We start from the raw sequence: 12647 nt of genomic DNA, 5'->3' as shown, positions 1-12647 counted from the left end.
TGGTTGATGGTGTAAGCGTTCTTTAGAAAAATATTCTAAGTTCCTATGACAACTTTTTTTGTTCCTCAACATATTCCTCCTTTTGTTAACTAGATCTCTCTTTTTTCTTTTGTGGAGGTGGTAGCAGCTAACTATGCTTTAGATTAACTGAGCTAATATTCTGAAATTCCACAAAATTGTACATGAAAAAATTAGGCGTAATATGGATATAACTAAACTGTCACAGTTATAAAAATTTATCCTTTCTGCTTAACTTTTTATTCTATGGGTTATAAAGGATTTTAAATATTAAAATCATTTAAAATCCTTATTGCAAATCAGACATACTGCTAAGAGCTGCATATTGAGCTTTGTTCTCTTCTATTTATAAATTCATGATAATTTCTTACAGCTGAAGAGAAAAATCCTTTATTCTTTGCAGTAATTTTTCCAAGTTTTATTTAACAACAAAACTACCAAATTTAATGTCTGTAATAGTAATTATGGGCTGAAGCAAAAGCACAGCGGGTAGGTTGTTTGCCTTGCACGCGGTGGACCCGGGTTCTATTCCTCCATCCCTCTTGGAGAGCCCAGCAAGCTACCAAGAGTATCCCACCCGCACGGCAGAGACTGGCAAGCTCCCCACGTCGTGTTTGATATGCCAAAACAGTAACAACAAGTCTCACAATGGAGACATTAGTGGTGCCCACTCTAGCAAATCAATGAACAATGGGAGGACAGTGCTACAGTGCTACATAGTAATTATAAAGATTCACTGTGATAGTCCCATAAATTCAATATTATGGACTGTATTCATTTATATTAGAAATTATTGTGTTGATAATCACTAATTAATAATATACATCATATGATCATTCTGCTCTCTGCTTTTTTTCTCCTACTTTTCCTCTTTTTAAAAATATAACTTCTCCCTTCCCTCTTACCCTTTACATTTTTATGCTCCTGTGTTCTTTAATGAGTAGGATATTTTCCAATGTTAGTTTTCCAGAAAATATGATAATATAGTATTAGAAATTTTACTATCAAAAATGTTAATTTTTTACCAGAAATTCGACTAAGCAGATTTACTAATGCTGATGTCTATTGGCCTGGTGAAAAGTTAGCAAAAGGCAACTAACATTATTATAATTTCAAAAATCAGAAAAAAATTCTTTAGCTCCCTGGTTTCCCAAATTCAAGATCATTCATTATAAATGATTCCTATTTTTACATTTTTTTTATTTTTTCCTTAATGAGTCATTCAACTATTTATTGGAACAATAACTGGTATACATCCATTAAAAATTTTTGCGTCCTATTTATTTATACCCCATGTGATATATCAGGAATGATAACACTATATATGCACTCTAGTTTCTATGACAGTGAACCATCTACATTGGCAATTGTCAAAAATGTATTATTTTGAGGAATTTTTTTTAAATAATGCAGGTGACAAGGATAGAAATAATAAATAGTAAAGCCTTGATCTAGGTTTATATTTTACTTTGTTTTTGAGTCACATCCCAGTATTCAAGGCTTACTCATTGCTCTGACCTCAGAGGTCCTCCTTTGGGGGAACTTTGTTGTAGTATAGCTATTTTTTTGTATCATAGCTCTGGTCACATGATTGATATTTTAAATGATAGATGTATTCTTAGAAGAATTTGAAATTAAAAGATGTAGAATATGGAAAAATTTCTATCTCAGAAATAGAACAAGTTAATTGTTGTCAGAGGTGGTGGGTGAAAGTGATTGAAAGTTGTTTTATAAAACATAGCATGGTGATTATATTTAACATGGTGTACTACATGCTCGAAAGGTACTGAGAGTAAATCTCCCAATTTCTGATTGAAAGATGATTATTTGTTTGAGGTGATGAATTTTGACTAAATGCACTGTGATAATCATTTTATTATAATATCTAATATCTACATTTATCAAATCATTATGTTGTAAAATAATGAATGCAATGTTAATGTAAAAATATTTTGTGACTATGTCTATCTGATAATATTATGACAAAGATGAAGTAAATATTGCAGTAAAGTACTGTCAGTTATAAAATCAAGAATTGAAGTAGTACCAAGAACAATTTTAAACTTATCTAAAAGTCTCTAACTTTTCCAGAACATATAAAATGATTATTTATATATGGTATTCAGGAATTTATATGAAAAGTTTTTTCTCCAGATTCATTTTTAAAGTTATAATTATGAGTGAAAAAGACTTCATTTTATTATTAATTAAAAATTGAAAATAAAACATGTATTATAATGCATAGCTAAGAAATTAAGGAGTTATAACTGGGAGGGAAAATGCTACAAAAGTTCCTAGAAGTTACTGCATTTTCTTTTATTAGAAGGGGATAAGAGAGAGAGAGAGAAAAAGAGAGAGAGAGAAAGAGAGAGAGAGAGAGAGAGAGAGAGAGAGAGAAAGGAGAGAAGTGTGATAGAGGCACATACTGGTGGGGGGCAGGAGAGGAATCTGGGGACATTGTTTATTGGAAATGTATACTCATGAAGAGATAGATATTAGAACATTGTATGACTGAATCCCAATCATGAACAACTTTGTAACTGTGTATCTCATGGTGATTCATTAGAAAATATAAATTTAAAATAATAAAATTAAAGTGGGCGATTAAAAAATAAAGTGCAGGTATAAATATTGTAATTTATTTATTTGTAATATATTTTATTTTATCTTTAATTTTATATTATTATGAAGACATCATCATTTGGACAAAATATGAAGTAAATTATAGCTGATATTCTAGAATATGTTTCTTCACAAAAGCCACCACCAGTAACACTTAACCTTTGGAGAAGGTCTCCAAAGCAGTACTCAGGGGAACCTAGGGTATCTCCCAGCTATAGTCAGCCAACTGGGCCAGCATTTCAGTATGAGAGTCGGAGGGAGTGATTGGGACCTAAAGTCTTAGGGCCATTCGAGGTGTGTTTGCTGGTTTCAGGGGTCAAAGTCAGTGATACCAGGGGATTCCTAGGCTATATTTGGCAATGCTCAGATGGTCATGTAGAACAGAGAACTGGCCCAGGGTCTAGGCCTGGAATGCACCTTAACTGCTCTCCTATGACTCACTTGTATAAGAACTTTATTTCAGAAGAGTAATAATAAATTATAAGTTCCTATGCATTTTTCTTATAATAATTATTTCAATAACCTATTAATCTAATTTGCACACCCCCAAATCAAAGTCATACATGATAATTACTCTTATAGAAAGTTAGGTTTAAATAGCTGCAAGAGAATAATTTTGATATTTTAAATATTTTAGTAATCAGTTTTTATAGAGAACATGTTTTAAACAATTTTAATCTTAAATATTTAAAGACTTAGTATGTAACTATGAAGTATTTTTTACGTTCCCTGTCCACTGAATTTCTCAAGTTGCTATATTCATGTGTATTACAGTAGCTTGGTATTTTATATAAATTTTTAGCTGAATTGCAAGTTGAGAAGCACACCTGTCTTCTATCTAATAGAATTTAAGCAATGAAATAAAATTCCTACTCTAATGCTGCTTTGCTTGAATTCTTTCTCTTTGAGATAATGGCTAAGTGCATCAGCTCATCAGGTGCTATTTTTACTTGTATAATTCCATGGTAACAGATGCTCTTCACCTTAACCAGTGTTTCTCATCAAAGTTCCTAGTAGTAAGGTTGATATATAGATAAAAACATAAAGCCAAGTAAAATTATCTATATTGGAGAATGAATTAAAATTAAGCAGCACATACTTTGAATCCAGGTAGAAAAATAGAACTTTAATAGAATACATATAATAATAAAGCGTTTCATGTTCAAATGAACCTAAACCAGAAATTTGAATCATCATTTAATATGAATAACTATTTGTTGACTATATTTATAGCCATGTTGCATATCTAAAGCTCATAAAGAAATCTTGAATGCATGAAAGTAGATTTATGTGTATGAAGTAGAAAGAAATATAGTATGATATTTTACATGCCAAATTTTTGGTGACAATATGAAAAGTTTGTATATCTGAGTTCAAAATTATACAAATTTTTACACTAATGATCAAAATATGCCTGTGAATTTGGTTTTATATCAAGATAAAGTGATAGAAAGATTGACTTTACTTCTATTCCTTTGATTGTATATTGCACTGCACTGTCCTCCCATTATTCATCGATTGGCTCAAGTGGGCACCAATGACATCTCACAACAAATTGTGAGACTTGCTGTTACTGTTTTTGGCATATCAAACACATCACGGGTAGCTGCCAGGCTTTGCCCTGCGTGTGAGATACTCTTGGTAGCTTGCTGGGTTCTCCTCGAGGAGCGGAGGTATCATACCCAAGTTGGCCTCGTGCAAGGAAAACTCTACCTGCTGTGCTATTGTATATTAACATTTTTATAATTTTAGAGTTAAAATATTTATTCAGATTTCTCTATTTTACATGTACATAAGAGAAAATTATAGTGTACATTGTTTATGTACATTTTATTGTATGGATATGCACAATTCAGTATATTTCTCTATTTGAATGTGTATACTATACAGTGATTGCAATAACTTCTTCTTTAATATGGCTTATCATTATTATCATCCAATTAGTACTTTGGATTTTCAAGATGTGGAATATCATGGTCAACTATTTGAAGCATTAACATATATTTTCGAAAGTATAATCTGCTATACATTTTCAGAGTTGAGAGTGAAAGATGTTTCTCAAGTTAAATTGAGTAAACAAATTCATAACAAAATTTCCATTTGTTATATTGATCTGATATTCCCAAACTTATTTGGCGTACTTTCTCCTTTTCAGGGGAAAGACATAATCAGCAGCCTCCTGGTAATCTACCTCTTTATGTGAGGAAACAGCATGTCTCAATTCTGCTGATATTATTGCTCTCCTCAGGATAATTCCATGGCCCTTCACCCCTCCTCCCCCTACACCTAATCAGGGAATAATATTCTCTGCTTTACGAAACACTGATTTAACAGAATGGTATACAAGGAGCATATTCGATGAATATTTCAAAGGGATTACTTCTTCAGCAGTAAAATATGTACACATGCAACTATGACATCAGTTTTTGATAGTGGAATATCTTTAGATGGCACAAAACTAAACTGAGAATATAATTGAAGAAAAAAGATACTGGTAGTGTCCTGGAAACAGAAACAAAAACTAGGTCTCAGGTCAGACAGTACAAATTTAAAGCACTTGCCTCGCATGCAGAGTTCAATTCAAAGTTCAATCCTCAAACTACATGATTCCCCAAGCACTGCCAGGAGTGAACCAGAGCACAGAGTAAGAACAAAGCCCTGGCCCTCTCCTGTTGTAACTCCACCTCAAGAAAGTGAAACTGAATTGTAAAATCCTAAATAATAGAGCTAGAATTTTGTGGCATTTCTATTTCATTTATGACTATTGAGAAATATATTTAGAACCTTGTTCTTCTTCCCTCTGGTATGCATTATTAGCATTGGAAAGATATTTAAACAGTTTGGCAGTTCTGGTGGTCCTGTACAAGGGCCAAATGATTTCATTCTATTTATTCTCCACAGTGTGGAGCATTTATCCGGGTCACTTTGGCAGTGTTGAAGGCCTACAACCACTCCCATTGGTACTGTGGTGTAGAAACAGGATTGCATCAAGTGATGCTCAGACCATGATGTCCTGGGAATCGAATCAGCTCAGGGAAATGCCTAGTAACCACTGGACTGAACTGTCTTCTCACCCCAAACTATCTTTTCTTACAAGCACTCACAAGACACACATTTAGAAATTCACCATTTGTTTGATTTTTTTTTTTATTAGACGAGGTCTTTTGTTATTAGGCAAGAATACCAGTAAGATGATATTCCCTTCTCATTTTCCTTGTCAGGAGTTCTATGAAATCTCGATATATCTTATGGCATTAGATACATAACCCATATCACTTAGCTAAGGGGTACTTTAAAACAGGTTTGTTCTAATGGAAGCAATTCAGAATTTAAGGTATGAAAAGAAATATTTTTGGTTTCTTTGTTTTGTTTAACCCAGAATTGAATTTCTGAGTTAACTATTATTCTCAGAGTATAAAAAATCTACTGAGTTTCTGATTATGAAGTTTATGTAGAGTCTGGTGTTATCAATGTACTACCCACATAATTTTACCACTTGTTGAGTTGAATGCTGACCAAGTATTTATCTTATTTGTTCTCATGTGAGGTCATGTAACTGAATTTGTTTTAGTGCTATAAGTGTTAATTAAACATTATATACACCAAAGATTTGCACTGGTGATAATTAGAATACAGTCAAGCTGCCAAAATAATTTCAATGAGACACTCCCTGTAAAATTTTTAATTATTATAATATCACTAAGGAAACTATTAAAATTGTGTATATATCTTAAAAGAGATAAACTGAGAAATAAGTAGACTAAAATTATATGAAATTCTATTTTATAAAAATTGCCTTTTATTAAAATATTAAAATTGAAATCAGCATAAATTAAAAATGTTAAAAATTTAACTCTGCTTAAAGTTAGACATGCTTAAAATGATATTACTTATTTTCATTTATTTATTCACCTATTTTATTTTTAATTTTAAAAAGTAGCTCCAAAATCCCTTTACTATCCTATATTATTATCCTGCCTTCATCCTTTTGTTACTAAAGTAATATTTTCACCAAAACTATCATTGTTCTTTTAAAGGCTGCTTATCTTTTGTGGGAAGGATTCAGTTTTGAGTTAACTAAGAAACTTCAATCATTATATTTAGGGTACTCATAGAAGTAGTTAATTGAAAAGACTTTATAATAAAGAATACTTGGACTTAGTTTCTGTCTTTCAATATTGTGATTTCATTCCAATTGGTCCATGTCTACCTTTGCTCCCCACCACCACCATCTGGTGTGTGTGTGTGTGTGTGTGTGTGTGTTGTGTGTGCGCACGTGCACGCATGTGTTTAAGGAGAGGAGGAAACACCTGGCAGTTCTCGAACTTACTTCTGGTTCCGTGCTCCAGGATGACTCCTAGGGGGTGGGGATGGAGAAACCACATATGGTGCATAGGATCAACCTGGATTATCAAGTGAAAAGCATGCACCCTATCCACCTACCCACTGACCTATTTCTCCTGCCTGTATGAAAATTCTTCCCCTCTGATTATCTCTGTTCTGCTATTGCCTCCTGGGTTATTTTTGCCTGTCCATGAGTTTTGATTCTTTATACTGTATGTAAAGGTGAAATCATTTTTTTTTTCCTATTTCTTAACTTTTCTCTGCATACTGCCTTCAAATTCCACTTTATTTCAACTGGAAAATGTTACACAATTTTTTTATCTAAATAGAATTCTTTATGTATAGTTTTCTTTAAACTGATAAGAACAGATACTACCCTTGATCTTAGCAAAAATGCCATGCTGGAGCGATAGCACAGCAGTAGGGTGTTGGCCTTGCACGCGGCCGACATGGCCAACAGAGTTTGATTCCTCCACTCCTCTCAGAGAGCCCGGCAAGCTACCGAGAGTATCTTGCCCACATGGAAAAGCTTGGCAAGCTCCCGATGACGAATTTGATATGCCAAACACAGTAACAAGAAGTCTCATAATGGAGGCATTACTGGGCCCACTCGAGCAAATCGATGAACAACGGGAGGACGGTGCTACAGTATTCTTTATGTATAGGATGCACTCATCTGTTTTTTGGGGAGAGAGATAGAATGAAGAAAGGATATTAGGACTGAGGAGAGGGAAGAAGGGAGAAGGAGAAAGAGAGAAAAAAATGTTTTAGTGTCTCTTATTAAAAGTATAGCACTATCTCATGGTGATTCAATAAAATTTAATAGAAGAAAGTATAGCACTGTTCTCCTGTTGTTCATTGATTTGCTCGAGCGGGCACCAGTAACTTCTCTATTGTGAGATTTGTTGCTGTCTTTGGCATATCGAATACGCCAAGGAGAGCTTGCCAGACTCTGCCGTGCGGGTGGGATACTCTCGGTAGCTCGCAGAGAAGAAGGAAGAAATTGAACCTGGGTTGACTGTGTGCAAGGCAAACGCCCTACCCCCTGTGCTATCACTTCAGCACATTAAAAGTATATTGAACCAATTTTTATTTTTAATATAATGGGATTAAAAGTGTATATCATTCTAGTCTGACATTTGTACATAATACATAGCACATTATCATCACTACCAAAAGAATAGATTCTATCCAAAACTATAGAGTTGTCCCTTTTTTACTACCCCCTCAATCATTTTAGTCTATGATAGTCATCATTTGATTTTTATAACCAAAACTTTTTTTTATGTATTTAGTGTATTTCTTTACCTTTAATCTGTGAGTAAATTAGTTTAGTCACTGACTTATTTAACCAAACAATAAAATTATTTTAGATCCAGACTTATTGTAGAAATTGATGGAAGTTCTTATTTTTATCAGTTTATTAGCATTTTATTGTGCATCATCTTTTCACTTATATGTCAATAAAGTAGGTTAAAGATTTTTCTAAATGAGAGGTGTCATTTTGTGGTTTTTTCATGTTTTGAAAAGGCATATTGGAAAGTAAAGAGGAAAGAAAAATTAACTCTCCAAAGGAGGAACATATATGAGACTAAGTTCTATAAGTGGTCGTTAAACAAGTATTTATTACAAGAAAACATTCTATGAGCTCTTAAATATATTTTAATTAAAATGTGAGAAAAAGCAAATGAAACCATTTTTAAATGGTTTAAATCCATGGTTTTAAGACAGTTTTTATGTGTAGAAAAAAGGGGTATATTTGCTAAGAGATCAGGAGAAGGTTTTCAGGAAGGAGGGAGAAGTATTTATCAGAGAAATGCACCAAAAAGATTCTATAGCCTTTCCACCCAAATATTTGCTAAGATACCTGGATTCATTGCTGTAGCTCTAATGAGAAATATTTTTCTTCTGTAAAAGCAATAGGTTAACACTGCTAATAAGATTAACAACGTGACTCATCCTGTTAAATTAATTTCATTGTCTATGTCTTTTATTTATTTTAATAAATCTGATCTTACAAAGAAAAATTTATTAGCTATTACTGATTATTCCCACATACAGTTCAGTTCACTCTGCCAACTGTGTGTGCTGGCAGATATTTCTTCCTGGAAACTGGCATAGGGGTTTCCAGTGGGGTTTGGCCAATTAGAGTTATCCACACGAGATCATAGTTTTAGAATAAAAATAACTTGGAAAAATAAATTCTTTTTACCTTCACCGCTGTCTCAGTTTTGCAGAAATTTTATGCTGTGTAGAGTTTATCTCAGAGAAGCACTTCTTCCAAGATTTCAGTTCAGAATTGCAGTTACTAATATGCTACTAACAGCTCTTGGCATCCGCATGCAATATTATCTCCTACTATTATTAGTAATGAGTTCCTAAATATTGCCTTTAAGTTCTTTCTTGGCTGCTCACTGTTCTGTAAGTAATGCCTTTATTTAAAAGGTTTTCCCTTTTTAGAAATCCCAGACAAATGTGTCATTTGATCTGTGCTTGGTCCTTAATTGTTATGAGGTTAATAAGAGCATCCAAACTTTCTACACGATCAGCGCAGAGGCTGAGAATATTACCCATGTTTACGTCTAGTAAAATACCTTATTATATTGAACATCAGTCAAATATTATTTTCTTTACATGTTAGAAAAATATCTCAATCTCTACATCCTTTAGTTTTGAAAATGTTCTTTCTTTAAATTATTATTGTTACTTTTTTGGGGGGTGTATATGTGGTTATAGCTATATATAAAATGAAATGTACAATATAAATATAAAATGTGCTCAATAATTAGGGACAATTTTCAGTATCAGTACCTTTAAAAATATATTGTAGGGACTATATACAGTACATACAGTGATTAAGGTGCATGTTGCCAACTCAGTTTTATCCCTGGTACTTTATGATATCCTGAGCATCATTTCTTGGTACAGCCCTTGAGACACTTTGAGTACTGCTGGGGTGGCCAGGTAATTATATTCATCAACGAGCCCAAGAACTACAACATTATAGGTACCTGCATTGAGCCTCCAATCTGGTTGGCAGAAAATCACCGAGTATGTCCTGGGTCCAATGAGCAGTACTTTGGAGGGCCCACTCAAAAAAATAAAAAAGGAAAACTATTATAATATATGACTAAATTATAATTTAGACTTAGCATTTTCAGTACACCCTTTCTCTGAAAAAAAAAAGGAGGAAGAAAGACTAAATATTTAGATTCAGAGCATTGCCATGATATCTGAACAATCAAGATCTCTGAAATTCTGATATTACTTTGTCCCAAATAAGTTTCTAAATAATTATAGGTTAAGTAAAATTATTCACCAGTTACAAGTTGAATACCACCTTATATTTCTCTTTTGAATTTTGCTACATTTGAGATGACTAAAACATTTTTGAAATGCAATATACAACAAGCAGCTAAACTGTCAAGTCAGGAAATTATATATAGAACTCAGAAAAATATTCATACAAATAATAAAAAACAAACAAATATGTACTGCTGGAGAAAATAAATACAAATTATATATATTGTAGAAAAATTTTGAACTCCCAGGAAAATATTTATATATTCCCATGGACCCAAGAGTCAAAACGAGAGGAATAGACTAAGAAAGATGGGATCACAAATAACAAGATTTATGAATTTTTTATTATTATTTTAATAATGTATTATGATGCTTTGCTATATGTAACACTGAGAGTATTATTAGTTCATCGTAGTTATAATCTAATGTAGTCATATTAAACAACACAGAGTCCATAATCAATGTGTGTAATTCAATTCCAAAATACCTTACAGGAAAGGTCACTGAAACAGAATTTAGATTTAATTATAAGTTAGCTGAATGAATTGTTTTTTTTTTTTTCTGGAGTTCAGTATCTACTATTTTGGTCGTGAAAGAAATGAAAGATAAAGATTATTATTCTGACATTTCTGGAAATGCAACTGCTTTTTGTAAACAACAAGGTTAACGCTTCCTTGCAATTTCAGGAGAAAAAAGTTAGGCACAAAGTGTTTTTTAAGCAGAAACATAAACATTTTAGATGATTATGTTTTAAAATAACATTATGGTACATTAGCATACAACTTGCTGTAGAGATCTCATAAGATTTAGATGTCATTAATCAAAATGGTTATGGTGTTATCATATAAAACAGAATTTATTATATGATAACATTTATAAGTTTGCATTAGAATTTGTGTCCTGAAACTGAGATAGAAAGCTTAATTTTTTTAATAAAGAACTGTGATTTACAAAGCATTCATCGTTTCATTTTAAGCACATGATATTTCAACACCATTCCTATCTCCAGTGTCACCTTCTCTCCACCAGTGTTCCCATATCCCCTCCCCACCACATACCCATATTCCCTCCTCACCACATACCCCACCACAATCCCACTAGTCAACTTGTCAGGCAGATTACAAAGGTTTAGTAGTTGTGGCTTTAGATTGACCATCCTTGAGACCGGAGTGTTAGAAGAGGAGAAAAGGAAGTCTCTGTGCATTCAATGAACCCTGATTCAAATACCTTGCACCGCATTGGTTCTTTAAGCACTACCAGGAGTGCTTAAAGAATGGCAAAGCCTGGAGTAAGCCCTGGACAAAGCCTGGAGTAAGCCCTGAGCTTGGTATGGCCCAACAGAACAATAAAAGATAAAATATGTAAATGAGCCTAATGTTATACCACAGCAGGTAAGGCACTTGCTTGTCTTGCACTGACTTTTTTTTTAGCTCACTCCAGCACCCAGTATGGTTCTTGAGCATCTCCAAGAGCGAATCCTGAGAGCAGAGCCAGTAAGCCCTTAGTACTGCTGGATGTATACCAATCCCCCCAAAATAAGTAAATAAAATAAGAGAAAGTATTAGGATTTGTTCCATAGTACACCAGATAATTGAGGTCAATGATTAATCAGTGCAATCTCAAGGGACAAATTTCTATTAACTTGCAAGTTATGTCATATTACTCTGATAAATTAAATTTAGTCCTCTATCACTATATGTTTTAGCACATACTTTTTTATGTTTATTTATGTTTATTTATCATTATAGCAGGTAGGGTGTTTGCCTTGCACGCGGACAACCTGGGTCCGATTCCTCCGCTCCTCTTGGAGAGCCTGGCAAGCTACCGAGAGTATCCCGCTCTCACAGCAAGGCCTGGCAAGCTCCCTGTGCCGTATTCAATATGCCAAAAACAGTAACAAGTCTCACAATAGAGACCTTACTGGTGCCTGCTCAAGCAAATCGATGAACAATGGGAGGACAGTGCTACAGTCATAAAGAACTTATTTATTTTCATTTAATTTACAAAATAACAAAACTGGGTTTCAAGCACTTAGTGTTCTACTTGCAAACTGACTAGTAGGGTCGGTATCATCATTCTACCAATAACACAGTATTTTCTCTTCTGTCAACTTTAGTTCCTTAGCATAAGGATGTTTTTAGGGATGCAGAGCGTATCTTCGTTAGTATCTGATAATGAAACCTGCTTTAAATATTCACTACAATTCCAAAAAAAAGTTATCAATATTTAGCTTATTTTTAATTTATGAATATTTGATTTTATTAAATTATCTTTGCTCCAGTGTTTATTGTTTCATGTTTTACTCTGTTATTGCTGTATTTAGTCTGATAATAACTATATGCACCTAATCTAAAATATAT

Source organism: Sorex fumeus, unplaced genomic scaffold (assembly GCF_029834395.1).
Source record: "Sorex fumeus unplaced genomic scaffold, SorFum_2.1 ptg000008l, whole genome shotgun sequence".
NCBI classification, from domain to species: Eukaryota; Metazoa; Chordata; class Mammalia; order Eulipotyphla; family Soricidae; genus Sorex; species Sorex fumeus.
Note: the sequence above shows the minus strand (reverse complement) of the source record.